General features: G+C 44.3%; 1 pseudogene; it reads right to left on the reverse strand.

Moving 5' to 3' along the window:
- Positions 1-11,902: 11,902 nt before the first annotated feature.
- LOC126200004 (5S ribosomal RNA) lies at positions 11,903-12,021 on the reverse strand (annotated as a pseudogene).
- Between the last annotated feature and the right edge of the window lie 6,570 nt (positions 12,022-18,591).

The following is an 18,591-nucleotide window of genomic DNA, read 5'->3' on the forward strand; positions in this document are numbered from 1 at the left end:
TACATTTCCACCGCTGATTATAGCTATATGTCACAGCACAAAAGTAAACATATTGTTATAATTAGCGACTACGAACGGGGACATTTATAACTGTATGTTTATGTATACACATTACGTAAACATATCGTTATAAGCTTGTAGTCTTAATCGCCTGCGCGTAAATGCGGCCCTGAGTGGTTGCAGAAATGGTTTCACTGTGAGATAACCTGTAAGCACAGTCATGGTGAAAAATCAACCGCGCCAGGAACACAGGGAATGCCAGAAGCTGGCAGCTGAGCCGCTGGAGAGGTGGGCGGCGTCTAGCTGTCAGAGGAGACACACAAAGACCGCGGAATGCATTGTGCCGGCCGGCGAGTCCTGTATAAACAATAAATACCAGCGGCCGCGCCAACGCCTACCGTATTACGGCTCGAGCGCTGGAATAACACAGCCTGCGTGCGAAACTCTAGCGCCCGCCGCATTCCTTACTACGGCGTCTCAAGGGTCCATTCAGTATCGGACACAGTGAGAATCAAACGAACTTCACAGCCACGAACCGCGCAGTAGGAGTCGATAAAGCCGAAGCCGAGGACGCTTCCGTTTGCTACTCGTATATGTGTTTCTGCCACTATGTTGTACTTTCTCAAAAAATACCTCCTTCATGCAGTTTTGTCAGATAATATTATTGTAGAACTGTGGCAATTATGTGGTTCAGAAGGTTCTGGTGCGCAGCAGCAAGTAATCACAATTCGGTTTTGGTTTATTTTATTAAAATACACCATTACCGGTTTCAAATTTATACATTCATCTCCAAGTGGCTCACATGCTTCTTTGAAAAAATAAAAAATAAAAAAATAAATAAAAATAACGTGAAATTTTGTTGCGCTACAAGCTCGTGTTTGAACGCAGTTTACAGGAACTGACCAGCAGGAACATTTGTTTTATCATCATTCTGGAATTAATGACACTTCATGTGTAAACATGAAGAACAACGTAAGTGATATTCGTTCGAGAAAGACGTAAAAAACAAATGTTCTGGTGGTAATTTCACGTAAATTGCGTGTAACACGAGGTTGTAATGCTATTATGATTGTCACATTGTTTAAATCATGGATTTATGTTTATTCTACGAAATTCATCCTTAAACCAATGTCCACGTATTTTAAAAACAGCATGTAAGCCGTCGGATGATGAATGTATAATTTCAAAACCAATAACTGCTTTTCCGATAAAGTAAAATAAACCAAAATCAAATTGCGGCTGGTTGCTGCTGTGCACCATCAACATTACGTTAACTCATTCAACTTTTCTTTCTCTTTCAATCTGACCTCCTTTTCAGTAAACTTTCAAACATCGTCGGTTTCCGCGAAAAGCTTTAATCTCTTTTAACGTCCTCTGCAGTCCCTGAATGTACTAAAATCTGCACAGGAGGACGTCCTGTGAGTTCTATCCAGAATGATGCGATGCTACTATTTGAAGTTAATTTTACCCATTGATGCCGGTTGTTGAGTCGTAATTGTATTACTTTGATAGAAGACGAAAGGAAAATCTCCCTTCACTCACAAATCTTGATTTTATTGAAGAGGCACCAGATATGTCAAGCTCTTCAACTTAAATACAACCATACAAAACAAAGTTCAGCACCATTTGCAAATTCGGTAGTCTTGTACCTAACAGTATATCAGTGTAAAGATGAAATTAAGAGATTCTCCCAGTACCCAAAAAGCAATAAATGCTTCTGAGAAGCCGGCCGCTGTGGAAGAGCGGTTCTAGGCACTTCAGTCCGGAACTGCGATGCTGCTACGGTCGCAGGTTCGAATCCTGCCTCGGGCATGGATGTGTGTGATGTCCTTAGGTTAGTTAGGTTTAAGTAGTTCTAAGCCTAGGGGACTGATGACCTCAGATGTTAAGTCCCATAGTGCCTAGAGCCATTTGAACCATTTTTGCTTCTGAGAAACAGTCGTTAAATACGAAATGAAAAGTTTCTGCTCCCAAAAAAGAAGCCTTAAATAATAAGCTATGTAAGACTCATTTGCAACTTATAAAACGTGTTAATAATATTGCCATTCTCTGTCATCCGTTCAACCAGATTGAGAATCATTACAGTGCTGTGAAACAAGTAGAGAAGTGCATAGAAAAAAATATTGTTAAATACCAACTGAGCTACCCAAGCACGACTCACGCCCCGTCCTCACAGCTTTACTTCTGCCAGTACCTCGTCTCCTACCTTCCAAACTTCCGTAAAGTGAGGACGGGGCGGGAGTCGTGCTTGGGTAGCTCAATTGGTAGAGCACTTGCCCGCGAAAGGCAAAGGTCCCGAGTTCGAGTTTCTGTCCGGCACACAGTTTTAATCTGCCAGGAAGTTTCATATCAGCGCACACTCCGCTGCAGAGTGAAAAATCTCATTCTGAAAAAAGATTGTTATTCGACTAAATACACTTCAAACTTTCAACTAAAAGTACAGCAACATGAAGGGTTATTTATTAGGATTTACCGTACCATTGACGACGAGGTCATTGGAGACAGAACACAAAGTCGTCCTGTAAAGGTTGGGGAACGAAATTAGTGGTGTCCTCACAACGGCAACATCCCGGTATTCGTCTTAAACGATTCAGAAAAATCATATTTACTTTCGTACTTCTGACTATTGACAACACATTTCGCAGATAATACCCACAAATACCACCGGATGTACGTGCAAAATTATATCATCATACAGTACATAGTTACGAAGATACGTCGTCAAACACTGAAACTCCAGGGCGAAAATTGCTAGAGATACAGGTGAAATACGTGTACAAATACGAGTGGAATACGTGAAATAGATTTTACATGAGCGTATAGGGGCAAAGCCACGGGCGGAAATCTCATGCTAAACCAATGGAACTATATCGGCAATATTTGGTACACATATTAGTTACTCTCTGGAAAGAAATACTGTGGGGGTAAGAACCAGCAACCTCCTATAGGGGTGAACACGATGACCTGGAGAGAGGAGGGGGGAGGAGGAGAACGACAGACAGCAAGGAGGAAGGACGAAACTGAGACAGATAGAGGGAAAGAGGAGACGGCCAAAGAGAGGGTACAGGAGGAGATGACAGAGCACAGAATGAGGAGAAGATGTACAGAGAGAGGTGGATGAGGAGAAGATGGACAGGGAGAGTGGGGGGGGGAGGAGAAAGAGTAATAGAAGATTGGAATAAATACGTAGCCGGCCAACGCCGGATACTCAACTAGTAAGCAAAAAGAAAGAGTGCTTTTGGAGAAAGGTATGATATATTACGTGAATTCAGAAATACTTGAGGATTGAGCACTGAAGCACCAAGGAAACTAGTACAGACATACGTATTCAAATACAGAGATATGCAAACAGGCAGAATACGGCGCTGCGGTCGCCTACGCCTATATAAGACAAGTGTCTGGTGCAGTTGTTAGGTCGGTTACTGCTACTACAATGGCAGGTTATTAAGATTTAAGTTAGTCTGAACGTCGGCGCACGAGTGATGGGACACAGCATCTCCGAGGTAGCGATTAAGTGGAGATTTTCCGGTACCACCATTTAATGAATGTACCGTGAATGTCAGGAATCCGGTAAAACATCAAATCTCCGACATCGCTTCACCGGAAAGAGATCCTGCAAGAACGGGACCAACGACGACTGAGGAGAATCGTTCAACGTTACAGAAGTGCAACCTTTCCGCATATTGCTGTAGATTTCAATGCAGGGCCATTATCAAGTGTCATTGTGCGAACCATTCAACGAAACATAATCGATATGGGCTTTCGGTGACGCAGGCCCACTCGTGTTCAAAAATGGTTCAAATGGTTCTGAGCACTATGGGACTTAACATCTATGGTCATCAGTCCCCTAGAACTTAGAACTACTTAAACCTAACTAACCTAAGGACAGCACACAACACCCAGCCATCACGAGGCAGAGAAAATCCCTGACCCCGCCGGGAATAGAACCCGGGAACCCGGGCGTGGGAAGCGAGAACGCTACCGCACGACCACGAGATGCGGGCCACTCGTGTACCATTGATGACTGCACGACACAACGCTTTACGCTTCGCCTGGGCCCGTCAACACCGACATTGGATTGTTGATAACTGGAAATTTTTTTGCCTGGTCGGACGCGTCTCGTTTCAAATTGTATCGCGTGGATGGGCATGTACGGGTATGGAGACAACCTAATGAATCCACGGAACCTGCATGTCAGCATGGGACTGTTCAAACTAGTGGAGGCTCTGTCATGATGTGGGGCGTGTGTAGTTGGAGTGATATGGGACCCCTGATATGTCTAGATACGACTTAGACAGGTGACACGTGCCTAAGCATCTTGTCTGATCACCTGCATCCATTCATGACCATTGTTGTGCATTCCGACGGATTTGGGCAATTCCAGCAGGACAGTGCGACATCCCACATTTTCAGAATTGCTGCAGAGTTTCTCCAGGAACATTCTTCTGAGTTTAAATACTTCCCACGGCTACCAAACTGCCCTGACATGAACATTATTGAGCATATCTGGGATGCATTGCAACTTGCTGTTCAGAAGAGATCTCCACTCCCTCGCAGTCTTACGGATTTATGGACAGTCGAGCACGATTCATAGAGTCAGTTTCCTCCAGCCTTACTTCAGACATTGGTCGAGTCCATGCCACGTCGTGTTGCGGCACTTCTGCGTGCTCGAGAGGGCCCTATACGATATGAGGCAGGTGTACCAGGTTCTTTGGCCCTTCAGGATATACAAAATCTTTCTATAACACCGGCGAGTGTTCCTACAAGGGAAGCTAGAAGGGAAAACAGCGATGTGAACAAAATGGTTCAAATGGCTCTGAGCAGTATGGGACTTAACTTCTGAGGTCATCAGTCGCCTAGAACTTAGAACTAATTAAACCTAACGACATCACACACATCCATGCCCGAGGCAGGATTCGAACCTGCTACCGTAGCGGTTGCTCGGTTCCAGACTGTAGCGCCTAGAACCACACGGCCACTCCGGCCGGCCGACGTGAACATTGAGCTAACTAGAGACAGCCGATTTCCAGAACTTACTGCAGAAAACAGATGCAGTTCGGTGTCTAATTTCCTTGAGGGTTAGTAATACCGCTGAATATCTTCGTTGCTGGCACACAATACTTCTCTCACCATTTGACAAGTGATGAAGAAACAGTAAGAGTCAGCTATTAGCATAAGAGGAGTACTGCTCCTGCAGTAGGAAATTTTACTGGCAACACGTGCTTTGGAACGCTGCGATCCGTTTTTCACATGTTTTTAAACTGCGACTTCTCTCATATTCAAATCAGGCGACCGAAGTTGACGTTCGCACACAAAATAGCAGCAACCATGCCTGAAACATGGGAATGGCGCAAAGCGTATTACGTTTGTGATTACACCGCATGCAATCTGGCGTACAGAATTTGCATCGTTTATGACGCTCCGGTTAGCTGAGGCAAAAAACCCCGGTCACAATCACGGCCCGTACTGTCGTATTTGCATTTCAACGCCGAAGTGAAATATTTTGCTGCTCCGTGCAAACATTATATCTTTGTCGTGATTCAACTCCGAGCATGAATATTACATGAGGGCGAGGAAATCACGTGTTTACTGGCTTTGTACAGCATTTCATTAAGTATTGATCCGCAGCGATGATGGAGCGCTCACAGGAACTAACGGGTGGCGGATCATGTCATTTTAGATAACATTAATTACTTAAAATAACAGCTATGCGTTCATTACTTAAAATAACAGCTATGCGTTGCAGTGGTGAATTTAATATTATAATATTGATGTAGATTTTAAATAAACAGAAGGGCTGACGTTGATTATTTACAAAGAGGTAAACTATCTGAAGGACACCTTCTTTATTTTCTTTCATTTTACTTTCTCTCTGTCGGCTGTTAGTATCTTATCCTGTAACATGTGTTCACGCACCTAGGCACACACACACACACACACACACACACACACACACACACACACACACACACACACACAGAGCGAAGGAAATTTAATTTTGGACCCCGGTCTCTCAAAAAATTAGGATCGTTGCAATTGTTCATTTTATTTTTCGACTATATTTGTTGTTTTTTAACTATCGTTCCAAGTTCACTGTCGCTATTCGTTATACACTCCTGGAAATTGAAATAAGAACACCGTGAATTCATTGTCCCAGGAAGGGGAAACTTTATTGACACATTCCTGGGGTCAGATACATCACATGATCACACTGACAGAACCACAGGCACATAGACACAGGCAACAGAGCATGCACAATGTCGGCACTAGTACAGTGTATATCCACCTTTCGCAGCAATGCAGGCTGCTATTCTCCCATGGAGACGATCGTAGAGATGCTGGATGTAGTCCTGTGGAACGGCTTGCCATGCCATTTCCACCTGGCGCCTCAGTTGGACCAGCGTTCGTGCTGGACGTGCAGACCGCGTGAGACGACGCTTCATCCAGTCCCAAACATGCTCAATGGGGGACAGATCCGGAGATCTTGCTGGCCAGGGTAGTTGACTTACACCTTCTAGAGTACGTTGGGTGGCACGGGATACATGCGGACGTGCATTGTCCTGTTGGAACAGCAAGTTCCCTTGCCAGTCTAGGAATGGTAGAACGATGGGTTCGATGATGGTTTTGATGTACCGTGCACTATTCAGTGTCCCCTCGACGATCACCAGTGGTGTACGGCCAGTGTAGGAGATCGCTCCCCACACCATGATGCCGGGTGTTGGCCCTGTGTGCCTCGGTCGTATGCAATCCCGATTGTGGCGCTCACCTGCACGGCGCCAAACACGCATACGACCATCATTGGCACCAAGGCAGAAGCGACTCTCATCGCTGAAGACGACACGTCTCCATTCGTCCCTCCATTCACGCCTGTCGCGACACCACTGGAGGCGGGCTGCACGATGTTGGGGCGTGAGCGGAAGACGGCCTAACGGTGTGCGGGACCGTAGCCCAGCTTCATGGAGACGGTTGCGAATGGTCCTCGCCGATACCCCAGGAGCAACAGTGTCCCTAATTTGCTGGGAAGTGGCGGTGCGGTCCCCGGCACTGCGTAGGATTCTACGGTCTTGGCGTGCATCCGTGCGTCGCTGCGGTCCGGTCCCAGGTCGACGGGCACGTGCACCTTCCGCCGACCACTGGCGACAACATCGATGTACTGTGGAGACCTCACGCCTCACGTGTTGAGCAATTCGGCGGTACGTCCACCCGGCCTCCCGCATGCCCACTATACGCCCTCGCTCAAAATCCGTCAACTGCACGCACATACGGTTCACGTCCACGCTGTCGCGGCATGCTACCAGTGTTAAAGCTTGCGATGGAGCTCCGTATGCCACGGCAAACTGGCTGACACTGACGGCGGCGGTGCACAAATGCTGCGCAGCTAGCGCCATTCGACGGCCAACACCGCGGTTCCTGGTGTGTCCGCTGTGCCGTGCGTGTGATCATTGCTTGTACAGCCCTCTCGCAGTGTCCGGAGCAAGTATGGTGGGTCTGACACACCGGTGTCAATGTGTTCTTTTTTCCATTTCCAGGAGTGTAGTTTTCCCCACTTGCTAGTCCTGTTTAGGCTCGTGTGTCTTAAGTAACTTGAAGAGACACAGAATGCTTTCCCTAGAAAACGGCCTAGTGTAAGTCATGATTTGGGTGCTTCTCGCCGTAGATGTTTTGCGCCCTAAGGCCCCAACAAACACACTCACACATGGACACTACACGCTCGGTCTGGAGACAAGTGGCACAGAAATAGGATTCATTACACGTCGATATTAAAGTCGTGATAGATGGAGCACTGACTCGTTTGGAGAAAGTTGGGCGAAGGAGCTTGCTGTATCTTGTTGGATGAAGCATAAGGACGTTCACCTGAAGCGGTTTAGGGTAAAGTTCGGTATACAGATCTATTCACAGCTTCAGTTTAGGAAACACTAAACCAGCCTGAAAACAAGACCAATGTGTTAACCACGGCACTATATCCCTCGCTGTATATCTCTGACTGCGATAAAAAGACAGGAATGTGGGTAAGCGTTGCGATTATACACTGTAGCGCCAAAGAAACTGGTATAGGCATGCGTATTCAAATAGAGAGATACGTAAACAGGTGGAATACGGCGCTATGGTCGGCAACGCCTATATAACGCAACATGGGTCTGGCGCAGTTAGATCGGTTACTGCTGCTACAACGGCAGGTTATTAAGATATATGTGTGTTTGAACGTGGTGTTATAGCCGGCGAATGAGCGATGGGACACAGCATCTCCGAGGTGGCGACGATGTGGGGATTTTCCCGTACGACCATTTCACGTGTGTACCATGAATATCAGGAATCCGACAAAACATCAAATCTCCGACATCGCTGCGCCCGGATAAAGATCCTGCAAAACGGGGACCAGTGACGACAACATTAGGGAGGTGTACCAGATTCTTTGGCTCTTCAGTGTATAAACAAAATCTCAGTGTTTGCCTGTCTGCTCTTTCTCCCTCTGCCTGTCTATCTGCTCGTCCCCCTGCGCCAGTCTGCTCTTTCCCCTTCTGTCCATTCCCCCCCCCCCCCTCTCTCTCTCTTCCCATCTGTTCCTCTCACCTGTCTCTGACCATCTCCTCGTCTCCCATTCTTTCTCTACGTTATTCCTCCAACCCAATAGGAGGCTGATGGTTCTTACCCTCACAGTATTTCTTTCCAGATCGTAACTAATATGTGTACCAAATTTGGTCACAATCGTTCCATGGGCTTAGGATGAGCTCACTGCCCCTGGCTTTGCTCATGTTTACATCTGTCAAACATATCTCACTTATATGTAATATATTTCATATGTATTTGAACACATTTCGCATTTATCTCTAGTGAATTTCGCCCTGCCCCAGCTCAGTGTTTATGACGTCGTGTATCCTGAACTGTGTGTCGTACAATGATATATTTCTGTAGGTAAATTCAGTGGAATGTGTGGATTCTGTGTGCGAAATGTATGGCGAATAGAACTAGTAGCAAACAAGTGTAGTTTTTGATGCATCTCGGCATTTGACGTCATATCCACTGAACTATTTGTCTTACAATGTTGTATTTTTGTACATATATACTGCGGCATATGTGGATACTGTCTGCGAAATGAGTTAGCAGCAAAGAAGTAATAAATTTAAAAGTCTTGCATGATGCGGCAGTTTTTCAAGCGTCTCAGTGTTTATGACCTCATATCTCCTGAACTGTGAGTTGCACAATTAGGCTACATAATTTTACTGGTAGATTCAGTGGTATATGTAAATACTGTCTCCAAAATGTATCGCTAATACAGCTGTTAACAAAGAAATAATATATTAAAACGTTATACTTTGTGTGGCAGTTTTACTGCACGAAAATGTTGTAAGCGATAAACTGTTTTTCTTTCATTATTTTGTGGGGGCTGTCAGTTAGGAAGAGTTTCGTAAATGTTTGAAATTTTGTGCAAGTCACAAAGTGCTCTCATTCTACTTGATGAATAAAGTATGTATATTCGCCCGTCATGGGCTACGCTGCTCTTTCACCGCCGCCCCCATCCCTTTGATGGGCAGGTGGTTCTTACCCTCACAACGATGATTATCTCCAGACAGTAAGAGGCATGTTCACCAAGTTTGGTTGAATTCGATCCAATGGTTTAGGAGATGTGTGTGTGTGTGTGTGTGTGTGTGTGTGTGTGTGTGTGTGTGTGTGTGTGTGTGTGTGTGTGTGTACATTCATTTTTATAATATGTATAGATGAAACAAGCCGCAGGAGACGCTGCATTTATTTTATGAAGAGAGAAAATATAAAAATGGAGCACACGAAGCAGGCGAAAAGGAAAACAGAAGTCTGTAAAGTGGGACTGACAGGAAACGCAAAATGGCTAAGCAGAAATGGTTATAGGCCATTTTAAAGGCCGAAGAAATATTCGTGGCTGGAGGAAAGATAGATTCTGCCTGTAAGAAATTAAACAGACTTTAGGAGACAAGAAGAGCAGCTGTACGAATACGAAGGGCTCAGATGGTCAACTAGACCCAAACAAAGAAAGGAAAACTGAAAGCTGGAAGCATTATACAGTGGTTCTACATAAGTAAAACGCGAGGACAATATTATAGAACAAGAAGAGCAAGTAGGTGAAGATGAGCTGAGACAAGATACTGAGAGAAGAATTTGACAGAGCGCTCAAAGACTTAAGTGGAGTCAAGACACCTGGGGTTGACGGCCTTCCCCTAAGAATTGTTGAGGTACCTGGGACAGACAGACACGACAAAATGTTTCCAACTGCCGTGTAAGATATACGAGACAGAGGAAATACCTCCAGTCGTCAAGAAGAATGTCATAACTCCAATTTTAAATAAGGGAGCAGCTGACATTTGTGAACATTACCAAACTATCAATTTAATAAGTCATGGTTGCAAAACTATTGACGCGAATTATTTATTGAAGGACGGAAAAACTGAAGGAATGTGAACCTCTGAGGTGACTGGTAGGAACACGTGAGGTAACACTAACTCCACAACTGATCCTAAAAATATTTTAGAGCGTCTGGATTTAGGGAAGGTTTTTGACTGGGAATACCAGAGATAAAAGACAGAGTTTGAAAGGCTATCTGCATCTTGCACAGAAACCAGACTGCGGTTATAAGACTCGAAGGACATGAAAAGGGAAGCAGTAGTTGAGGAGGGAGTGAAACAGGGCTGTAGCCTATCCCCTATATTATTCGCTGAGCAAGGATGAATTTAAGTGTTAGGAAATATTTTCGGAAGGTATTTGTTTGTTTGGACTGTAGTTTTGTACGGAAATGAAACGTGGACGATAAGCAGTTCAGACAAGAAGAGAATATAAGCCTTTGAAATGTGATGCCGTGAAGAATGTTGTAGATTAGATGGGCAGATAAAGTAACTAACGAGGGGGTATTGAATCGAAAACAATTTAGGCCACGCAACTTGACGAAAACAAGGGATCGGTTGATAGGACACACCTTGAGTCGTGGAGGAACTGTCGATTTGGTAGCAGAGGGAAGTGAGGAGTGCAAAAACTGGGGGGGGGGGGGGGGGGGGGAGATACAGGCCTGAATACAGTACGGTGGTTCAAATTATTAGGGTGCAGTAGTTATTCAGAGATGAGGAGGCCTGCTTAGGATATATTAGCGTGGAAAGCTGCATCAAACCAGTCTTCGGACTGACGACCCTGTGACAGCAACACACATATAAATGTGCGCCTAATTGACTGTTAATAAATCCAACAGTTTCCTTTCTGATCGACCTGCAGTCCTTATTAGGTCGAATAACGGCATGTTACATAAATTCTTCCAACTTTTTGCTGCTTTTTTATTGATACTTTATGAATAAGTCTCATGTCTATCACGACCAGCACGTTTCAGCATTTTTGCAATTTTCAGGTGAGCGTGGAATGATGTCAGAATTTTTCGTAAAAAAGAACGATAAACGGATATTGCTTACGTGTGTAGTATAGGGTCTAATAAAGAATTATACGGTTTACGTATGTGTCAGTCGTTACCGATTTTCTGTCTCAGATTTTGTGACGTATATTGCATATATGCATGCTGGAGCGTCTTTTTGATTCTTTCCCAGTGCTATTGGTCACGTTTATAACATAATTTATGTAGCACTTGTGTGTGTTTGACAGTTTTCTCCAGGAATGCTTCTGTGTTTATAATGAATTTTATTTGTGGAAAATCAGCGATACTAAATTCATTACAATGAATAAAAAACACTGTACAAACAGGCCATGAAGGCCCAACGGTACCGACCGGCCGCCGTGTCATCCTCAGACATTAGGCGTCAGCGGATGTGTATATGGAGGGGCATGTGGTCAGCACACCGTTCTCCCAGCCATTGTTAGTTTTCGTGGCCGGTGCTGCTACTTCTCAATCAATTATTTCCTCAATTGGCCTCACAAGGGCGGAGCGCATCGCGCTGGCCAACAGCACTCGGAAGACCCGAACGATGACCCATCCAAGTGCTAGCCAAGCCCGACAGCGCTTAACTTCAGTAATCTGACAGGAACCGGTGTTACCACTGCGGCAAGTCCGTTGGCTCACTTTACAAAGATTGATTAATTAGAATTTTTCGTTTCTGGTACGAAAATACGTTAATATTCTATTGTCTTTTATGTCTCTTGAAATGTTGAAAATTTATCATTTTTCTTTGAGGATTTGAGTAAAATTTTCTAGTTTTTTTTGTTCTTTTGTTCTGCTTGTTCATTTATATTTTCGTTTGGGTAAACGTCTGCGTGGGTGTCGTACCAGCATATTCTTTGTATGTCATTTGAGTACCTTATGTAAAATTTCCGCGAGTAAAATTCATTTTACGCTCCAGGATGCGAAACGTAATATACGTCAAAATATCTGAGCCGTAAAGCAAGTTACTACTAACATATAAGCCATATAATTCCATGTTATATTTTAGATGTATATTGGCCATTAAAATTGCTACACCACGAAGATGACGTGCTACAGACGCGAAATTTATCCAACAGGAAGAAGATGCTGTGATATGCAAATGATTAGCTTTTCAGAGCATTCACACAAGGTTGGCGCCGGTTGCGACACCTACAACGTGCTGACATGAGGAAAGTTTCCAACCGATTTCTCATACACAAACAGCAGTTGACCGGCGTTGCCTGGTGAAACGTTGTTGTGATGCCGCGTGTAAGGAGGAGAAATGCGTACCATCACGTTTCCGACTTTGATAAAGGTCGGATTATAGCCTATCACGATTGCGGTTTATCGTATCGCGACATTGCTGCTCGCGTTGACCGAGATGCAATGCTTGTTAGCAGAATATGGAATCGGTGGTTTCAGGAAGGTAAGACGGAACGCCTTGCTAGATCCCAACGCCCTTGTATCACCAGCAGTCGAGATGACATGGCTGTAACGGATCGCGCAACCGCGTCTCCATCCCAGAGTTAACAGATGGGGACGTTTGCAAGACAACCATCTGGAAGAACAGTTCGACGACGTTTGCCGCAGCATGGACTATCAGCTCGGAGACCATGGCTGCGGTTACCCTTGACGCTGCATCACAGACAGGAGCGCCTGCGATGGTGTACTCAACGACGAACCTGGGTGCACGAATGGCAAAACGTCTTTTTTTGGGATGAATTCAGATTCTGTTTACAGCATCATGATGGGTCGCATCCGTGTTTGGCGACATCGTGGTGAACGCACATTGGAAGCGTGTATTCGTCATCGCCTTACTGGCGTATCACCCGGCGCGATGATATGAGGTGCCATTGGTTACACATCTCGATCACTTCTTGTTCACATTGACGGCACTTTGAACAGTGGTCGTTACATTTCAGATGAGTTACGACCGGTGGCTCTACCCTTCATTCGATCCCTGCGAAACCCTACATTTCAGCAGGATAATGCACGACCGCATATTGCAGGTCCTGTACGGGCCTTTCTGGATATAGAAAATGTTCGACTGCTTCCCTGGCCAGCACATTCTCCAGGTCTCTCACCAATTGAAACGTCTGGTCAATGGTGGCCGAGCAACTGGCTCGTCACAATACGCCAGTCACTACTCTTGATGAACTGTGGTATCGTGTCGATGCTGCATGGGCAGCTGTACCCGTACACGCCATCCAAGCTCTGTTTGACTCAATGCCCAGTAGTATCAAGGCCGTTATTACGGCCTGAGTACTGATTTATCAGGATCTATACACCCAAATTGCGTGAAAATGTAATCACATGTCAGTTCTAGTATAATATATTTGTCCAATGAATACCCGTTTATCATCTGCATTTGTTCTCGGTGTAGCAGTTTTAATGGCCAGTAGTGTACTTTCGACGTACAGTTTTACGAAAAAATGTACTATCATTGCAGGATCACTCGAAAATGGCAAAATATGCCGAAACATGCTCGTCGCGATAGACATATGACGAATTAATAAAGCCTCAATAAAAAAAAGCAGCAGAAACTTGGAACAACTGATGTAATATGACTACAATAAATACCTTGAAGGTTACTTAAGTGTCGAAATGATACTTATAACCACCAGAAAAACTCATCATGATGCTGAAAATGTTCATGGTGCTAAAAATGTTTATTATCGTTTTGTGTATTACAACAAATTATATACCGGTTTGACGTTAAAGATATTAAACAAATCGTACTAAGCAACCGATGTCGTCATTTTACTCGCCGTGAATTTCGTGATATTGGTGCGATCTTCGGAGCACCGTGTGTATGGAGAAGAAAGTAGCTGTCTCTGTGTGCTGACGCTGTTGGCGGAGAAGACAGCTGGGGGTCCTGACGCAGCGCTGGAGTCTCTTGTTCTGCCGACGACGCGAGATGCGAATATCTGCACACGCATGACTCGCTAGCTAACAACCTCTTCTCGCTCGTATGTTCCATTCGGTTCAGATCGGAGCTCTGCGCAAGCCAGTCACTTTCAGGGGTGTTATTGTTCACAAACCATTGCCTTACGGATTCTACTTCATGACAGACGTCATTGTCATGCTGACAAACAACCATCGTCTCCGAACTGTTTCTCTACTGTACAGAATGTTGTGAAATGTACGAGGGCGTGCCGAAAAGTAATGGCTTCGAATTTTTTGCGAAAACTCTAAGATTTTTAATAAAGCAAACGCTATTAACATTCTAATATTTATTTCTCAACATAGTCACCCTGCTGACGAACATATTGTAATGCCCCCTTAGAAAAATTATAAATGACTGTTCTGATAAACCTCTTTACGTTATTTGATATTCAAACAGCTGATCAAAACTGAACGTACTCAGACATTTCTCTCTTTACTTATTCTGATCTTCTCTAAACCGACACACAATGTTACTTTCAATAATCCCTACAAAAAAATGGCCCTGACTAACAGTAACCTGTACCTTTTATGAATCACTTACCTCACAAAAATCTTCGTTACTCGAACTACTGCAATACAGCGAGCGCCAATGCTGCCAGCTAAATGAAAGATTCTAACTACTGAAGGCACTAACTGCTGATAGGCATAGTTAGCAAATGAAAAATTTTGATAGAGAACAAACAATGTATTTACCTTAGTAGTGTTCAAAAGTCATAATATATGGTATCAGTTCATGACATCCAGTCTTACTAATTTCCTTTTTCTCAAAACTCTGCCATCTCTTTTCCCACATCCACCACTGCTGGCTGCTCCAACTGCAACAACGCTACGCGCTGTTCACATCCAACTGCCCGACACTACAAAAGCGAATATTCCAACAATGAGTTCAATCAGCCACAGACTGCACACAGCACAGTCAGTGATTTTCATACAGAGCTCTACGTGGCGTTACCAGCATAAAAACCTAAACAGCCTACTTACAATATTTCTTCCAGCAAGAGACCTGTTTTTTGGTACCGCCTCTGTAGTGTTTGACTTTGTTGGCGAAGTCACAGCCCCACCTCTGCTTGCACCGCTTCATCACTGTCAAAGTGAAGCCCTCGAATGTGCTGTTCAAGTTTTGAAAACAGATGAAAATCGGATGGGGCCAAGTCGGGACTGCATGGAGGACGATAGTTACAGCGAACCCAAGGAACCGGATTGTTGCAGCACTCGTGTATGGTCTCGTGCTAACGGCGAGGGTTCTCCATGTATGGACGAACTCTTCGAATCCGAAACTTTACTACAGCGCGCTGTTTCTCCAGCATCAATATGGCTAGGTACCGGTATGTTACACGCTCCAGTTCAAAGCCCTCTAGTGGCAGAAGGCTGTAAAGATGCAGACATTTAAAATAAAGATTTATGTTGTTAATAACGTGTGATTCATTTAAAAAGCTCTGAGAGCTTCACATAAAAAATTCGGAGGCATTATTTTTCAGCACGCCCTTGCATTAATAGCCTTCAGCATCAGCGTCTTCTTAAGCGCGATATGCAGCTACGGTCGCAGGTTCGAATCCTGCGTCGGGCATGGATGTGTGTGACGTCCTTAGGTTAGTTAGGTTTAAGTAATTCTAAGTCTAGGGTACTGATGACCTCAGATGTTAAGTCCCATAGTGCTTAGAGCCATTTAAACCATTTTTAAGCGCGATAAGAGGACCACACGGCAACCATAACAAACACGTCCATACCTAATACCACCTCCACCGTGCTTCACAGTCGGCACTACACATAGTGATAAGTAACGTTTCCAGACATTCGCCAAACTCAGACCCTGCCATTGCCTTGCCGCACGGTATAGCGTGATTCATCACACCATATCACTCGTTTCCAGTCATACAACGTCCAGCTGCGTCGTCCTTTATCCCGAGAGTTGCTTAGCACTGGCTGCGGAAATGCTTGGCTAATGGGGAGCTGCTCGACCATTGATCCACATTTTTTAACTTCCTACGCACAGCCATTGTTCTAGCTGGACTGCTACAATTACAAACTATTACAGGTGAATATTATTCAGCGTTATTGGACCGTTTGAAAACCGAGCTGCAATAAAAACGTCGGCGATTAGACGGCAAAAAAGTCCTGTTCCATCACGACAGTGCACCAGCACACTCCTTAGCAGTTGTGGTCGCAAAATTAATCGAAATAGGATTCCAAAAAAAGTATTCACTGCTCAAAAGAAAGTTGTTAGAATAATGTGTGGGGCTAATAGTCGCACATCTTGTAAGCATCTCTTTAAAAGGATAGGAATTCTTACAACAGCCTCACACTACATGTACGCAGTAATGAAATTTGTTTTCAGCAACATGGACCGGTTCAAAAACAACAGTGACATTCATGATTATAACACCAGAAGAAAGAAAGACGTATACTATCCTCTACTTAACCTATCTTTGGCACAGAAAGGGATAAAATATGCTAGTGTAAAACTTTTCGGTAAATTACCAGCTGAAATAAAATGTCTGACAGGCAGCAGTAACAGTTTTAAAAATAAATTTAAATCATATCCCCTTGACAACTCCTTCTATACCATAGATGAATTCTTGAATAGGAATAAATAAATCTATACGTATAATATATGCATTTTGTGCCATTTAAGGGAATGGGGGAAAAAACCTTCATTCATGTGTGCATTTCTTATGCACTTGGCACGTTTCACATCATAACGGTTACCGTGAAATTGATCAATGGAACACGTAACTAATTTTACAGACTGAACAACGCACAAAATCCCCATTGGTCCATTCACGATTGGAGGCATAGCGCGTTCTACTGAGCTGCTGTGAGATTGCGATTTTACTTCCATCACACACTTGGCCACACACAGCAATTTCCTGTTGTCAGTACAGTATTGAGAAAGACGTTTCCGAGCACAAAACGCCAACTGTTCAAGTCACTAGGATGTTGCCAAACTTTTCTTGATCAGGTTAGCTTTTGAGCAGCCTGTTAGGCACTGTTCTCTATCAATCACAGCTGATGTTTTGAAGACTCGTATGCGAATTGTGGTAAGTGTAGCTTGCCAAGTATTTTTTCACTGTGTGCCTCTACGTTAAGATGATCTTTCGCATCACAAGTTTCTCACCATACTGTATCTCTGTCTGATATCAAAATCAGTTTGAGCACAGTTTGAGCACAACACGACGTCCTGTGACTGCACGAAAAGCATTATTCAACATGGTGGCGCTGCTGTCAGGGTTCCTCCGAGCCATAATCCGTAGGTAGCGGTCATCCACTGCAGCAGTAGCCCTTGAGCGGCCTGAGCGAGGCATGTCATCGACAGTTCCTGTCTCTTTGTATCTCCTCCATGTCCGAACAACATCGCTTTGGTTTACTCCGAGACGCCTGGACACTTCCCTTGTAGAGAGCCCTTCCTGGCACAAAGTAACAGTGCGAACGCGGTCGAACCGCGGTATTGATCATCGAGGCATGGTTGAAATACAGAGAACAGAGCCGTGAACCTCTTTCCTGGTGGAATGACTGGAACTTTTTTTTGTATTTCTTTTTCTTTTTTTTCTTTTTTTTACTTTTTTTTAAAAAAAATATGGGCCTCCTTCCTCCCCTATAGCCCTACCTTTTCCTCTCCAAAAATGCCGCCATCCTCTAGTGTCGACGCAGCACGTAAAGCAAGGTGCTGTTAGTAGCAAGACTTATTGCCAGAAACCGAAATAAAAGCGGAGGCATAGTCTGCTATGCCTCAGGGGGCGACGACACACTACTCATGAATACACCTCTCTCTGCAGGTGTGAAGCAAGTGATGAGTTTAGAAACTAAAAAGGAAGAAATAAATAAAGACAGAAATGAAGGCAAATTAAAAACAGGGACGGCAGCACACACAAATGAAAACGAAACTGGCGAGATAATCCCATCGCCCATAGAATTAACGAAGTAATAATCCTCTAAGATATATTACGTGTTTTCTAATTTCCCAATAATTTTCCATACAAAGTTCACACAATTCCCATGTTACCAATTGTCATATCATTAGTATCATAGAATAGTCTACTCTAGTGATGCCCAGAAGGCCAATGTCAAATCTAGGGTATAGGCAAGTCAAGGGTAGTTTGAAAGTCTGAGTGACATAGCTCCAGGGGTAAACTCAGGCAATTCCTGGACGAGGTGCCTTAGTCAACCCGGAACACCTTTTGGTAACCATGAACCATTGCAACTTTCAGAAATCTTGCAAAGGTAGTGGCATATTTCCGGTCAGATTCCGCCAGGCGATGCTGGCTCCATAGGTAGTCCATGAA

The sequence above is a fragment of the Schistocerca nitens genome, chromosome 8 (genome assembly GCF_023898315.1).
Source record: "Schistocerca nitens isolate TAMUIC-IGC-003100 chromosome 8, iqSchNite1.1, whole genome shotgun sequence".
NCBI classification, from domain to species: Eukaryota; Metazoa; Arthropoda; class Insecta; order Orthoptera; family Acrididae; genus Schistocerca; species Schistocerca nitens.